General features: G+C 50.6%; 1 protein-coding gene and 1 long non-coding RNA gene across 5 annotated transcripts in view; one reads left to right on the top strand and one right to left on the bottom strand.

Moving 5' to 3' along the window:
* The window catches only part of LOC122423306, a 39,127-nt gene extending 30,315 nt beyond the window's left edge, over window positions 1-8,812 (bottom strand). Inside the window, exons 1-2 of the long non-coding RNA XR_006264124.1 lie at window positions 8,752-8,812; window positions 5,795-5,886 (exon numbers count right to left, since the gene is read on the bottom strand). This is a non-coding gene — a long non-coding RNA (uncharacterized LOC122423306). The remainder of the gene's footprint in view (window positions 1-5,794; window positions 5,887-8,751) is intronic.
* The window catches only part of TSPAN11 (tetraspanin 11), a 65,521-nt gene continuing 60,881 nt past the window's right edge, over window positions 8,697-13,336 (top strand). The window contains exons 1-2 of one of the 4 annotated variants that reach the window (XM_043440229.1): window positions 8,697-9,050; window positions 11,484-11,596. The gene's annotated coding sequence lies outside the window, so the exon portion shown is untranslated. The remainder of the gene's footprint in view (window positions 9,051-11,483; window positions 11,597-13,336) is intronic. The other 3 variants (XM_043440232.1, XM_043440231.1, XM_043440230.1) reach the window with 3 other exon arrangements.

The following is a 13,336-nucleotide window of genomic DNA, read 5'->3' as shown; positions in this document are numbered from 1 at the left end:
CTCGACTTGTTTAATGTGTTTTTAGTATTTTAATGCCACAGGGTGCCACACACACACCAATGAGGAAACACACACATACACAAAGGTTGGAAACCTTCAGTTTACCAGGAAAGAGGTGTAAAGAAAAGAATTCTAGCTCCCTGACTCAGTTCTTACTGGAGACCTCAGATCAAGAAGACAGGACATGTAGTTCTACCTGGAGAGGTCAAGGAGGGCTTCCTGAAGGAGGTGAGAATGCAAACAACCTTGAAGACCGAGTAGGAGCTTCCTGAGCAGACAGGATGGCGAGAGCCTTGTGCAGATGTGAGAGGAAAGAGCAAGCTTTGTGTACATCCTGACTGTAGGCTGTGATGTGGCTGGATGTGGGGAGGGGATGAGTAAAGGAGGGGGTAGGAGGGGGAGGGGAAGCAGCTCATGAAAGAAAATCAACGACGTGACTCCGTTCCTTTTATTTCCCCTCAATTCAATGCCCCCCCAAACCCTGCAGAAAAAAGATTAGTCTGAAGACATACGATGGTACTTTCTTTGGGATCAGTGTGATTCCACAAACCTGCATCTTTAACTTGAGTGGGAAATGAATAGTTTGCAGAAATATCCAGGGCCCAGCTCTGCCGAACAGAAGCCCATGTTCAGGATCAGTGATGCAAAATGAAAATGGGGGCCTCTTGTTAGAAAATTACAGAGAATTTCAAGACAGCACCAGCAAAGCATTAAATGAAGGACAAGCCTCTTTGTATCATCCATGATTCTTTTTCTAAGTGCTGGGCCAGATAATCAAGGGATTAATGTATTTTCCAATGGGCATGAAGTAATTAAAAGTACAAGATTAATGCCATTTTCAAAAATTGTATGGTCCTAGAGATGATTATACTAAGTCAGTGGTCCCCAACCCCATTTTGGCACCTAGGGTCAAATCTTATATATAATGGAATACTATTCAGACATAAAAAAAGAATGAAATTTTGTCTCCAAGTCAGCATCATGGGTGGACTTGTAGGGCATTATGCTAAGTGAAATAAATCAGAAGGAAAAAGACAAATACTGTACAATGTTATTGATATGTGGAATTTAAAAACTACAACAGACTAGTGAATATAACACAAAAAAGGCAGACTCACAGATATAGAGAACAAACTAGTGGTTACCAGTGGGGAGGGGGAAGGGGAGGGGCAACAGAGGGGTAGGGGATTAAGAGGCACAAACTATTATGTAGAAAATAAGTCACGAGGAAATACTGCATAACATGGGGAATATAGCCAATATTTTATAATAAGTATAAATGGAGTATAGCCTTTAAACACTGTGAATCACTGTATTATACCTGTAACTTATATAATATGCATCAACTACACTTCAATTTAAGTTTTTTAATTAAAAAAAGAATGTAAAATCTCTAAGTCAAAATGCTCCCTTTATGTCATTTTTACCTTATACATTTTGAAACTGTGCACAAAGATTTATGAGTACAGAAGACCAAAGCAGAACAAAACCCTCTTCTCGGACCACTAATTCTTTTGGCTTCAGATTCCATTCTATCTTATGTTAATAATGGCACACCTATTTCCCATGGTGAGCGTTTCCATTTCTTCACTTTGCAACTTTCTGTCTTATACTTTTGTATCCCCATTTAAACAACATATAGCTGGATTTTGTTTTGTTACCCAATATGAGAGGCACAACCTTTTAACGGACACTTTAACCAAAGCACACAAATTGTGAGCACTGGAATACAAAGATGTATTTGGCCCATAAACTTGTATTTTCTATTCACAGGGCTTTCCTATTGTTTCTTTTCTTTTTTTCATTTCTTGCTTTTGTTGTATTAGTCACGTTTTAGTTGCTGTGTTTCCCTTCTCTCTTTTAACAGTTTATAATTTATATATCCCATTTCTACTCTTCTTTTTTTTAAACCTTTATTTTTTTTCAGTAGAAGACATTTTTTTTCAATAGAAGAAAATGAACAGTTTTATTTCCAATGATGTGTGATTTTCAGCTGATAACTACTTTATCTTGCCCTGTTTGTTGCTGTTGTCTTTAATTTTTAGCAATGTAAAGTTACACAGATATTTTCTTCTTGTGAAAACAAAAACATTATGGATTTGGTCAATTCCTCTTTGATTACATCCCCAATGCCAATCTCCTCTCAAAAAGTAGTGACTATATTAAGTTTAAAGATATTCTTCTAACATTTTCCATGGATTATATTATATATATTATATATATATTCAGTACATGTGTGCTTGGTCACTCAGTCATGTCCATCTCTTTGTGACCCCATGAACTGTAGCCTGCCAGGTTCCTCTGTCCATGGGATTTCCCAGGCAAGAATACTGGAGCGGGTTGCCACTTCCTACTCCAGGGGATCTCCCCAACCCAGGGATTGAGCCCACATCTCTTGCATCTCCTGCATTGACCAGCTAATTCTTTACCACTAGCGATACCTGGGAAGCCTCACATTCAATACACATATATTCACAAAAACTGGTATTTTCTTCAATTCCATTTCTAGAAATCTGTTATGAAGAAATAATTGAATAAGTAGGCCAAAATATTGGGGAAGGAAATGGCAACCCACTCCAGTATTCTTGCATAGAGAATCCTGTGGACGGAGGAGCCTGGTGGGCTGCTGTCCATAGGGTCACACAGAGTCAGACATGACTGAAGAGACTTAGCATGCATGCATGCATTGGAGAAGGAAATGGCAACCCACTCCAGTGTTCTTGCCTGGAGAATCCCAGGGACAGAGGAGCCTGGTGGGCTGCCGTCTGTGGGGTCGCACAGAGTCGGACACGACTGAAGTGACTTAGCAGCAGCAGGCCAAAATATATATGAAAAAATGTTTCATAACCACACTGTGAAATTTTTAATTAAAAACACTCTAAATATTCATCAATAGAAGACTGGTTAAGTAAATTGTGGTATATTCATATATTACATCAAAGGTGATGTAATATATTCTTAATGTCACTGACATAAAACAGTGACTAGAACATATTTTTAAAAAGAAACAAGGATTTCCCTGGTGGTCCAGTGGCTAAGCCTCTATGCTCTAGTGCAGGGAGCCCAGGTTTGGTTCCTGGTCAGGGAACTAGATCCCAAGGGCTGCAACTAAGACCCAGCAGAGCCACATACATAATAAATATTTTTTTAAAAAGAAGAAGAAAGAGAAATAAATCAGGTTACAATCACACACACACAAGTGTGCACACATGCACATGCACACAAACACACACACACACTACGGAAAGGGTACTGACATAATAATCCAGTGATTCCCTCTGATGGCTAAGATTTCAAGTGATTTTGCTTTCTTTATTATCTTATATTAATTGAATTTTTACCATCAGCATACATAGATGTTATAATTTTAAAAATATTAAAAAATCTTTTCCAAAAAGATTAATCTTAAATGACATAAATGCTCCGGGAATATTTGTCATGTTTATCCAAAGGTTTCTCCTCCTCCCTGGCATATGGCCTTTGACGCCGGGAGATCCTATGTCCCCATTATAAAAGCAAGCTCTGGAGAACTTCTAAATAAGGAGGAAAGAGGGTTAGCATCATGTGCTATGCATACTAAAAACATCCAGCTGCAAATAGTCCGTGTCACTTCGCATGTCACTGGTATTATTTGCTCAGCTGTCAGTCCTTATGTTTTCTGAACCCTAGACACGTTTTTCTGTGTTTTGCCTTAAATAATATTCTTCTGGAAAAGAAGCAGGCAGTAAAGCCCTTCGTGAAGAATGCCAAGAGCATGGCAAGCAGTCTAAGCAATGCTTCTGACACTGTTAATGAAAATCAATAATTATTTCAAGTACTCATTAGTGCAATTAATGTTCTTGGCGTCATTGGAAGTGTGCCTCGCAACCGCTGAAAAACTCCTACTCCTGGTGGAACATTTCTGTCCTGGGAATCATCCTTGAGATCGTGAGGTTTGGTGCCACAATCATTTTGTTACCACCTCCTATTAAGCCCCAGGAGTTGTTGCAAAAAAGAGTAGCTTGGTCATTAAGCTCACAGTTAAACGCAGGCTGAAGCCAAGCTGATCAATATTTAATATCTTGTCATTCTCCTGTCCCTTTGGAAGAGGCTCACCAGAGGCTACTTAATGCTATTTGTCACGTGAAGAAACCAAGACCAGTTCCCTCACCCTGGGGGTAGAAAGAGTCTTAAGAGTTTCTCCTGATTTTAAATAAAGATGAGGGGCCAGGCTGTCACACAAGCTAAAGGCTGTACACAAGAGGGGAGTGCTTTCCACCTGGTTGAGTCCACCTGCAGGAACATGGCCATTTTTCCTGAAAAGGGCTCGCAGAGTCTACAAAGAGTTCTTATCGGGACCACATCAGGACCGCGGTTTAACAAGCAGGCATGTCAGGGAGCAGGAGGAGAGGTTGTCAAGGGAAACTTCATTTCCTTGCAACCCTCCTGGGTGCTGACTGCAAATTGTTTGGGAAGACAGGCTTGTCCTGGAGGATGGAGAAAGCCAGGTTTTACATTTCCTGACCTGTGACGGTTAAGGGTCCAACCTGAACGCTAGGCTGATACACCAAATGTCCTGGGGGTGGGGATGCCAATAACATCAGATCATGCTCTTTAGTGTGTGTGCGTAAGCATCCACCCAAATAATAAGGTATTTTCTGTGACTCCATCTCTAGGAGTGGACATAGATATCATTGCCAGGAAACACGGATATCAAGCCCCATGCTGGCATGAAGGGGACCCCACAAGATCTACCCTGCACCTCCAAGCAATAGGTGACGGTCATTTTAGATCTAAGGAAAGACGTCTAAATGGCATTATTATTTTACATCTCTAAAGGAGTTTCAACAACTCCCACCCTCCAGCACCCCGTGATCGGTCTCGCTCAGACATAAGGCAGCAAACAGTGCCGAGTGCCAACTGGAAGCAGAAGCTGCCAGTCTCCAGCCAGGGGCAGAGAACGCAGGGCAGGCCTGGACAAGGTGTGCGCGTGCTAAGGCACTTCAGTTGTGTCCAAATCTTTGCAATCCTATGGACTGTAGCCCACCAGGCTCCTCTGTCCATGGGATTCGCCAGGCAAGAATACTGGAGTGGATTGCCATGCCCTCCTCCAGGGGATCTTCCCAACCCAGGGATCAAACCCACGTCTCTTGTGTCTCCTCCATTGGCAGGAGCATTCTTTACCACGTCTCTTGTGTCTCCTCCATTGGCAGGCAGACTCTTTACCACTAGCACCGTTGGGAAAGCCCAGGATGAGGAACGCAGGACTCCAATCTGGGACTAAAACTCCTCCTTCACTGTAGCTTCCTGTTGGGGGTTTCACCAGCCCCTACTGGTTTTTCTCCCCAAATGAAGGACTTTGTTGTGATTGTCTAGTCAGTCGCTCAGTCGTTTCTGACTCTTTGCAAACTTGTGGACTGTAGCCCACCAAGCTCTTCTGTTCATGGGATTTCCCATGGAGTGGGTAGCCATTCCCTTCTCCAGGGGATCTTCCAAACCCAGGGATTGAACCCGTGTCTCCTGCATTGCAGGCAGACTCTTTACCACTGAGCCACCAGGGAAGCCCAAATGAAGGACTATTCTTCCCATTTTTCAGATGCAGGAGCCAAGGCCAGGACCCAGCAGCCAAGCCCAAGCGCCTGTGACTCAGTGCTCAGAGCTCGGGGGGCCGGTGTGGGGAGCTAAGACAGGGGGGTCCTGGCCTGCATAAGGAGAGTCTTCGGAGGAGCCGGCTTGACCAGGAAACCATGGCCTTCTTCACATGAACACGGGAGGAGGATGGGAATGAAATATGTCCAGCTCACATCTCACTTACCTCTCCTCACCAAAGTGGTCCAAGCCACGCCCAGTTCCCTTCCCCACAGGGGCTGGATCCTCAGCCACTCTGCCATCTTCTCCAAGTGTGTCCTGTGAAACAGAATGGAACGGATCAGGCGCTTGTTGGTGGAGCAGCACCTGGAGGAGACCAGGGGTCCATTCTTTCAAAGTAGGTGAGGACAAAGCAAAGACTAAAGTCTAGGATTTCATAAGCATGAGCCTGGTATGGGAACACAGGCCACGTGTGGTTACCGAACACTTGAAATGTGTTAAGTGCAACTAAAGCACTAAATGTTTTATTTCAATTAATTTAATTAACCTAAATGAATGTAAAAACTGACCATTTGAGGGACTTCCCTGGCAGTCCAGTGGTTAAGACTGCAATTTCTCTGTAGGGACGCAGGTTCAATCCCTGGTATGGGAACTAACATCCCGCATGCCACACAGTGTGACCAAAAAATAAATCAGTAAAAATGAGAAATTGGTCATTCGATCTGGTTTTTGGAAAGCATAAGTATGTGTCGAGCAACTTAGGTTTATAAATCTACTTTCTCGATCTTAAATTTTATGAAATCTAAATGCAGAACAGACATCTCCAGTGAAAAGGGAGCATCTGAACTCAGAGGTGCTATGAGTGTACAGCGCACACCAGGGTTGGAAACTCAGTAGGAAGAAAATCTAAAATATCTCTTTAATAACTTTTTATATTGATGCGTCCTGAAGTCATCACATTCTAGATATACTGTGTTAAATAAGATGTATTATGAAACGTCATTTCACCTGTTTCTTTTTTTACATTTTTTTTTTTTAATGCGGCTACTGGGAAATTTAAAATTACATATCACATTTCCATGGGTTCTCTACTCTCGATGTTAATGTTGCCAGGGACAGTGCTGGAAAGCGGACAGCCTGGCCCAGAGGTTCATTTGTCACTGGTCCTCTCATATTGTTAAAAGGTCCCTCTGGAACATTTTCCAGCCCTCTCTTTTCTAATTACTGTTTCAACAACACTAATTTCCAGGAGCACGCACGTCTCCTGCTCCTTATCCCCACAGCCTCTTCTCCGCTCAAGCCTCCTCTTTCTTCTCTCCTCCACCGTTTTGAAACTACCTTCTACATCTCCTCCCACCAATTTCTCAGGGCTTTTTCTTTACCGTTACCTTCTCTGGCACATCTGTGTCACTTCACTAGAAGTTAAGGTGCTCCCCAGAGGTCAAGGTCCTCCCCAGAGGCCGTGGAAGGTCAGGGAGAGGCCCTCATATTCCATCTGCCCTGTCCTCTCTCCCACCACAGGCTCAGCCTTCACCCCAAGTGCAGTGCCAGGGGTCCACAGCCTCTCCCTTGCCCAGCCCACCACCTTTTCCTTCTCACTGACCCTCTGTCTCAGGATTTCTGGGAAACAGACTGTGCACAGAGATGGACAGCCCAGCGTCAATGGGAGGGACTCTTGGGGACACGACTGTGAGAAAGCCAGAGAACAAGACCGGGCAGACAGTGAACTTGAACTGGATGCCATTTCCCCAGCAGCTGAGCCCTCAGGAAGCCCTGGAGCCCAGATGGCCTCAGAGGCCTCCAGAGCAGCAGTAGTTCACCCGAGTGGGTCTAGATGTCCCTAAAGGGCTTGAAGGCAGGAGAAGGGGACAACAGAGGATGAGATGGTTAGATGGCATCACTGATTCAATGGACATGAGTTTGAGTAAACTCTGGGAGTTGGTGATGGACAGGGAGGCCTGGCATACTGTGGTCCTTGGGGTCGCGAAGAGTCGGACACGACTGAGCAACTGAACTGAACTGAACTGAAAGGTGAGGGATCGTGGTTCATCTTCCCCCCCACCTCCAGCAAAAAGACTCTCTCAGAAGCCCCCAAAGATGTACTCATCGCCAAGTCTAATGCCGCCTCCTCTTCAGCATCCCTGGAGCCGGGTCCCTGCAGGACCTGCCACCCCCCACCTCCTACTCCAGTGATGTGACCCCTGGCACCGTGCAGACCCCCGCCAACCAGGACAGTTTCTTTCACCCACTCCTTTCCTGCTTAGACTGGGGTCTGTCTTCAGCCAGGCCCGCTCTGCCCCGTCTACACTTATCCTGCAACTCAGCTTCACGGCCCTCCAGACCTTGGGCTGGCTCCCTCACCCCCAGCGCCACGGTGGCCTCTTTTCTGAGACCCGCCCCCTCCACCTTCAGCTACACACCCCCTTCCCCCCCCCACCCCCCCACAGCTCTAGAGAGCTGTCCCTTGCATCTTCCCCAGTCACTCCCCCACCATTTCAGATCTTCCTCTATGGGGACTACGGCCATCATCTCCTTCCGAGACTCCCCACCCCACCTCCCCTCTGTCCACCTCTCACAGTTCTGGGAGGCCTGTCAGCTCTCCCCTGACTGTATTCCCTGACCCAGTAGTCTGGCAAATGGGTAACCCAGCTCTCTGTGGTCAAGTCTTAAGAGACCACGGGTTGGATAAGTTCTGGCCTTTGCTGCTTGGGGAAATGGCAGTAGCTGTCTCGCCCTGCCGGTTAGATCCAGTTTAGGCAGCTCTGCCGCTGCGAGGCCAGGACGGGACAAGGTTGGGGGGGGGGGGGGTCGGTCTCTACTGCTTCTCTTCCTTTTCCTCCAATCCAGGAGGAGATCTTGGCTCTCCCAGGGCCCAGAAAATGGGAAACTGACCGCACACAAGACTCCCAGACGGCTAGGGCAGTGATGGGGTCGTCCTTGTTGGGGGGGCTCTGGGGGGTGGACAGGAGGGAAGGGAGGATCTTTGTGACAAGAAGGGCTGGTTCTTGGAGTCCCTGGGCAACCCCCCACCCCTACGGCCAACTTCTCCCAGGACCCTGCCGGTTTCCCGCCCCACTAGGGGCCGACCCGGGGTAGGTGGGGCCAACGAGCCCTGGCGGACGCCCAAGTGGGTACTTGCAGGCCGCCCGACATCTATCCATCCATCCGTCCATCCGTCCATACCCGCTCCTCGCAGGGACCCCGGGGCCACCGCCCAGCGGCCCTGATTCCCACTGGATTCGCCCCCGCTCTCCGAACGAGAGAAAGACCAACCCCAAACAAAGACCGGCAGCCGGCGGGGCGGCGGGAGAAGGAGCCCTGGCATTGGAGGGGCCGGGGGTGGGCGCTCGGGAGGCGGGGCGCGGCCGCAGGAAGTGCCGATCTCGATCTCGGGGCTGAGCGCGGCTGCGGTGCTGACCCGCCAACCCTGCAGCCCCCAGCCGGCCGGGTCCTGGCGGCCCTCGCTGCGGAGCCCGCAGCCGGTGAGTGCGGCGGGGGCGCGGGAGGGGGCCCGGCGGCCGCTAGGGACTCCAAGGGAGGGGGCTGGAGTGGGGGGTGCCCTGGGCCCAGCGCCGCGGCCCATTCTGGAGAGGAGGGGCAGGATGGGGCGGGCACGCAGTGCAGGCTGCCCTGTCCCCAGCTGGTGTCCCCAGCTGTTCTCCCGAGATTGCCCGTATGCACTTTGTGTCTTGGAAGGAAGCTCAGTGCACCCTGTCCCTGCTCCAGACGTCACTCCCTTTGTCCACCCTGACTCCTGGCAGCTCTTATGCGCGACCCGAGGTGACAGGTCCCGGGCCATCCCAGCTAGCACGGAAGGGTCCTTGGCTCTGTACGCCAGGCAAAATTGACTCAATGCGGGCCGCTGGCGTGTCTCCTCCAGGCGTTGGACTGTTCTCCGCGCAGGAGTCGTCTGTCTGCTGGGCAGTGGTCCACAAGTCCGCGGGCACATCTGTGTATTGGGGGTACCCGGCCCTGCGGGGCCTGTCACCCGCGGGGCCTGCCCCTTCCTGTGCATGCAGCTGGCTGGCTTGTGTGGAAGGGCAGGAGGTGCGGAAGGTTCTGGGTGCGTTGTTTTCACCAACTCTGTGTCCACACACGTGACTTGGCTGCAGAACATGAAAGGGGCTCAGGAAGGCATCTCGAGCTGGGTCTCAGGTGCCGAGGGCGAGGGGTGAGCGCTGGTGGTCTCTGCGTGTGGGCGCGTGCTGTGGGGCAGGGTGGAGGGGTAAGGCTTCCCTGGTGGCTCAGTGGTAACGAATCCGCCTGCCAGTGCAGGAGACACAGGTTCAATTCCCAGGTCGGGAAGATCCCCTGGAGAAGGGATTGGCTACCCACTCCAGTATTCTTGCCTGGAGGATCCCATGAACAGAGGCAGGCTACAGTTCATGGGGTTGCAAAGAGTTGGAGAAGGAAGAGCTTCTGGAAAAACCGCAAGAGCCCTCCAGATCCTGGACTCTTGGGGACACGTCTCGGGTAGGTGGACATGTGGGGAGAGACCGGGGCTGTGGGCAGCTGTGGGCAGCTGCATTAGAGGTGACCTTCGAGACCTAAGTTTGAACCAGTGACATCTCCCCCACTCCTGTCATCCTGGGACTCCACTGCTTTGGGTCTAATGACTGCTGTCCTGCCCACCTCTCGAGGCGGCTGGCTGCTTAAGTGGGCTGAGTCCTGGGAGAGTGCTTTGGCAGCAGGCAGGCTCTGACGGCACAGGCTGAGGGCCAGGGCCACAGTTCTAGTCGAGGATTTGGGGAGTGCCTGCAGGAGACCCAGGTTTGATCCAGGTCAGGAAGATCCCCCTGGAGAAGGCAATGGCAACCCACTCTAGTATTCTTGCCTGGAGAATCCCATGGACAGAGGAGCCTGGAGGGCTACAGTTCGTGGGGTCTCAAAGGGTTGGACACGACTGAGCGACCCTCAGGGGCCCGCTCTGCGGGCAGTGGAAGAATCTATCTTCTCATTGCTTCCCTGCGTGTTCCAGAGATGAGAGTGCGTGCCTGGCGCCGGCCTTGATCCCCTGGAGTGTGAGGTTTGTAGGGCAGGCCCTTAGGTGTGGACACTTCAGCAGTAACCAAGGACAGCTGGCTCGATGGGTCTTCACCTCGTAGCCCTGGAGCAGCTGGGCTCTGCAGAGAGCCTTCTCCAGGCAGGCCGGGACCTTCATACCCACCGGCTGGCTTTTCTCGTGTGACCCCTGGGCGCGGCCAGGGCACCTTCCACAGCTCAGGCCAGGGAGGTGGCAGAGGAGGGAGCTCTCTGTCCTAAGTCACCAGCCTCCTTTCAGTCCAGCTGAGTTCAGTTGCTCAGTCGTGTCTGACTCTTTGTGACCCCATGGACTGCAGCACGCCAGGCCTCCCTGTCCATCACCAACTCCTGGAGTTTACTCAAACTCATGTCCATTGAGTCGGTGATGCCATCCAACTGTCTCATCCTCTGTCGTCCCCGTCTCCTCCTGCCTTCAATCTTTCCCAGCATCAGGGTCTTTTCCAATGAGTCAGTTCACCAGCTTCAAGTTTCTCTCCTCTGGTCACGGGGGCTCCTGCCCCACGCTGGACCTGCCAAGGAACCCCGGGAGGGTGTCTAGAGTCCTGACAGCCCCAGACACTGGGGTGTGGTTTTTCTTTGTGGCCCCTGGATGTCACCTGTCACCGAGGCTTCTTGGCTCATAGTAGCTGCTTAGGAAGCATTGAGAGGAGAACCGGGTTCAGCCCAGCTCAGCTTCCTACCTGCTGTGTGACCGGGGAAAGTCCCTTCACCTCTCTGGGCTGTTCCCTCGTCTTTGGTCGAGATCGGCATCTTTCCAGGTTACAATTCTGATCTCGACTCACATTTCACATCCTCAGAGAGGAAGTGACCCTTTATCTAAAGCAGCCACCTCCTGGCCTCAGTCACATCGCCCTGGTCTGTTTCCTTCCTAGCACTTCGTACCGTCTGACCCTCTCTTGCCAGCATCCGACCACACAGAGAGCTTTGTTGAGGAGTGGCCCCGCCTGGGTTCTGTTACCTGCCGGCTCATCTCACCTGGAACTTGGTAGGTGCTCCGAGAGGCTGTGTCAGGGAGTGAGTGAGTGACTCAGTGAGGAGTGGACGTGTCTCTTTCACCTTGTGCTCCTGGGAGCTTGTGCAGGAGCTGCAGCCCCACAGGCAGGCCCTGGGGTCACGCACCCCAGCCCCGGGCTGATCTGATTACAGGCGGGCTTCCGGGTAGGACTTCCTTTGAAGAAAGGGCCCTCCCACTATAATAAAGCTAGAAAATTGTTGCATCCAAAGACGACAGGGCCCTTTCAATACCAGTACTGGGACCGGGAATATCCCATACTCGGGGAGGACCAGAGGCGGAGGTTCAGATGCTCACCATCTCACCAGGTGTCTCTGCTTGGCCATGGAATCCATCATATGGTTGATTTTTTGCAACTGGTTTAATTTCCTGAGCTTTGGGTCAAGGCTAGTGGGAAATTGATTCTGCATGTGGTATGGCAGCGAGGGGTACATGGGCTGCTGAATCAGGAGGCTACAGCAGGCATCACAGAGTGAATGTGATACACGCTGATATTGGAGAGCTACACGTGCAGGGGATCCTTCTGTCACTGTCTTCCCCTGGGTGTGTCCCAGGCCAGCTGCCCAGATATGTCTCTCTCTAGGAGATTGCTCAGCCTGGTTCTCCTGAGTAGTTGGCAGTGGAGGACGCCCTTCTCTTTGAGTGACTCTTGAGCCTGGTGGCCGAGGAGGATGGCAGGCCCTGCCCTATGTTTAAGCAGCCACGGGAAATGTCCCTCCTTTGTGGCTTCTTGTAAATTCACTTGTGAGTGGCAGGGTGACCCCGTGTCCAGTGCTGTGCCTGGGTTTGGGATATAGTTCCTCACCACCTTTGCTGAACCCCGAGGGCCAGGCGTCAGTGGTTCACCCAGGGATGGGGAAGGAGGTCTAGCTGTTTGTAGGGTTGTTTTAGGCCACTAGTCAAGGAGGGAGACTGGGGAGAAGTGGACAGAAGGGACCTGAGTGCAGGACTGAGCCCTCTCTCTGTTAATTCCTTTGGCCATTGACCTTGCTTCTCATATGTTTCCCCCCTGGGATGGCTTGTGGTTCTTGGGTCCATAAGGTTTATACTTCCAAGATGGCACAGGCAGAGGGCAGAGCTGATGGGGAGGAGGGGAGCCAGGGGTTCGGGGGGTGAGCCTTGGTCCTGAGAAATAATAAAGACCCAGCCCTGACCTCCGGGCATCCAGTTGTGGAGGAGACGATGCTTACTCCCAGGAGGAGAGCAGAGAAGAGCTGAGAGCAGACTGCGGAGGAGGCAGGAAGCGGTGCTCCCCTAGGCCACAGCTGGAGCTCAGAGAAGGATCGGGAAAGTGCAGCCTGGAATCTGGGCTCTGCTTTCTCCTGAGCTGCTTCCGTTCCATGACCTCACTAAGCCTCAGTCTCCTGCCATGTAAACAGAGGAGATGGTCTCTGGGTCCTAACCTGGGTTCAGGTCGTTGAGGTTACCCAGCAGGCCAGCCCCACCTCTGGATGCCCCTCCAGCTGGGCGATTCCCCTCCCCAAAGGTCTGCGAGGAGGAGCCAGTTATATTCCAGAACTTCTGCCCCACTCCCTGGGGGAGGGGTGGGTGCGCAGATGGCCCTTCTTAAAGGCTTAAGGAGCTTTGCTGGCAAATACCAAGAATTCAAGACCTGAAGAGATTACAGAGGCTCGGGAAATGTTATGGGAAGTTGCTCGACCAGGTCCCTGATCTGCTTAGATCCAGAGTAGTGTTCTCAAACCCTCCCTGAAG

Source organism: Cervus canadensis, chromosome 21, assembly GCF_019320065.1.
Source record: "Cervus canadensis isolate Bull #8, Minnesota chromosome 21, ASM1932006v1, whole genome shotgun sequence".
Lineage (NCBI taxonomy): Eukaryota > Metazoa > Chordata > Mammalia > Artiodactyla > Cervidae > Cervus > Cervus canadensis.
This window is presented reverse-complemented; position numbering and strand designations above follow the sequence as displayed.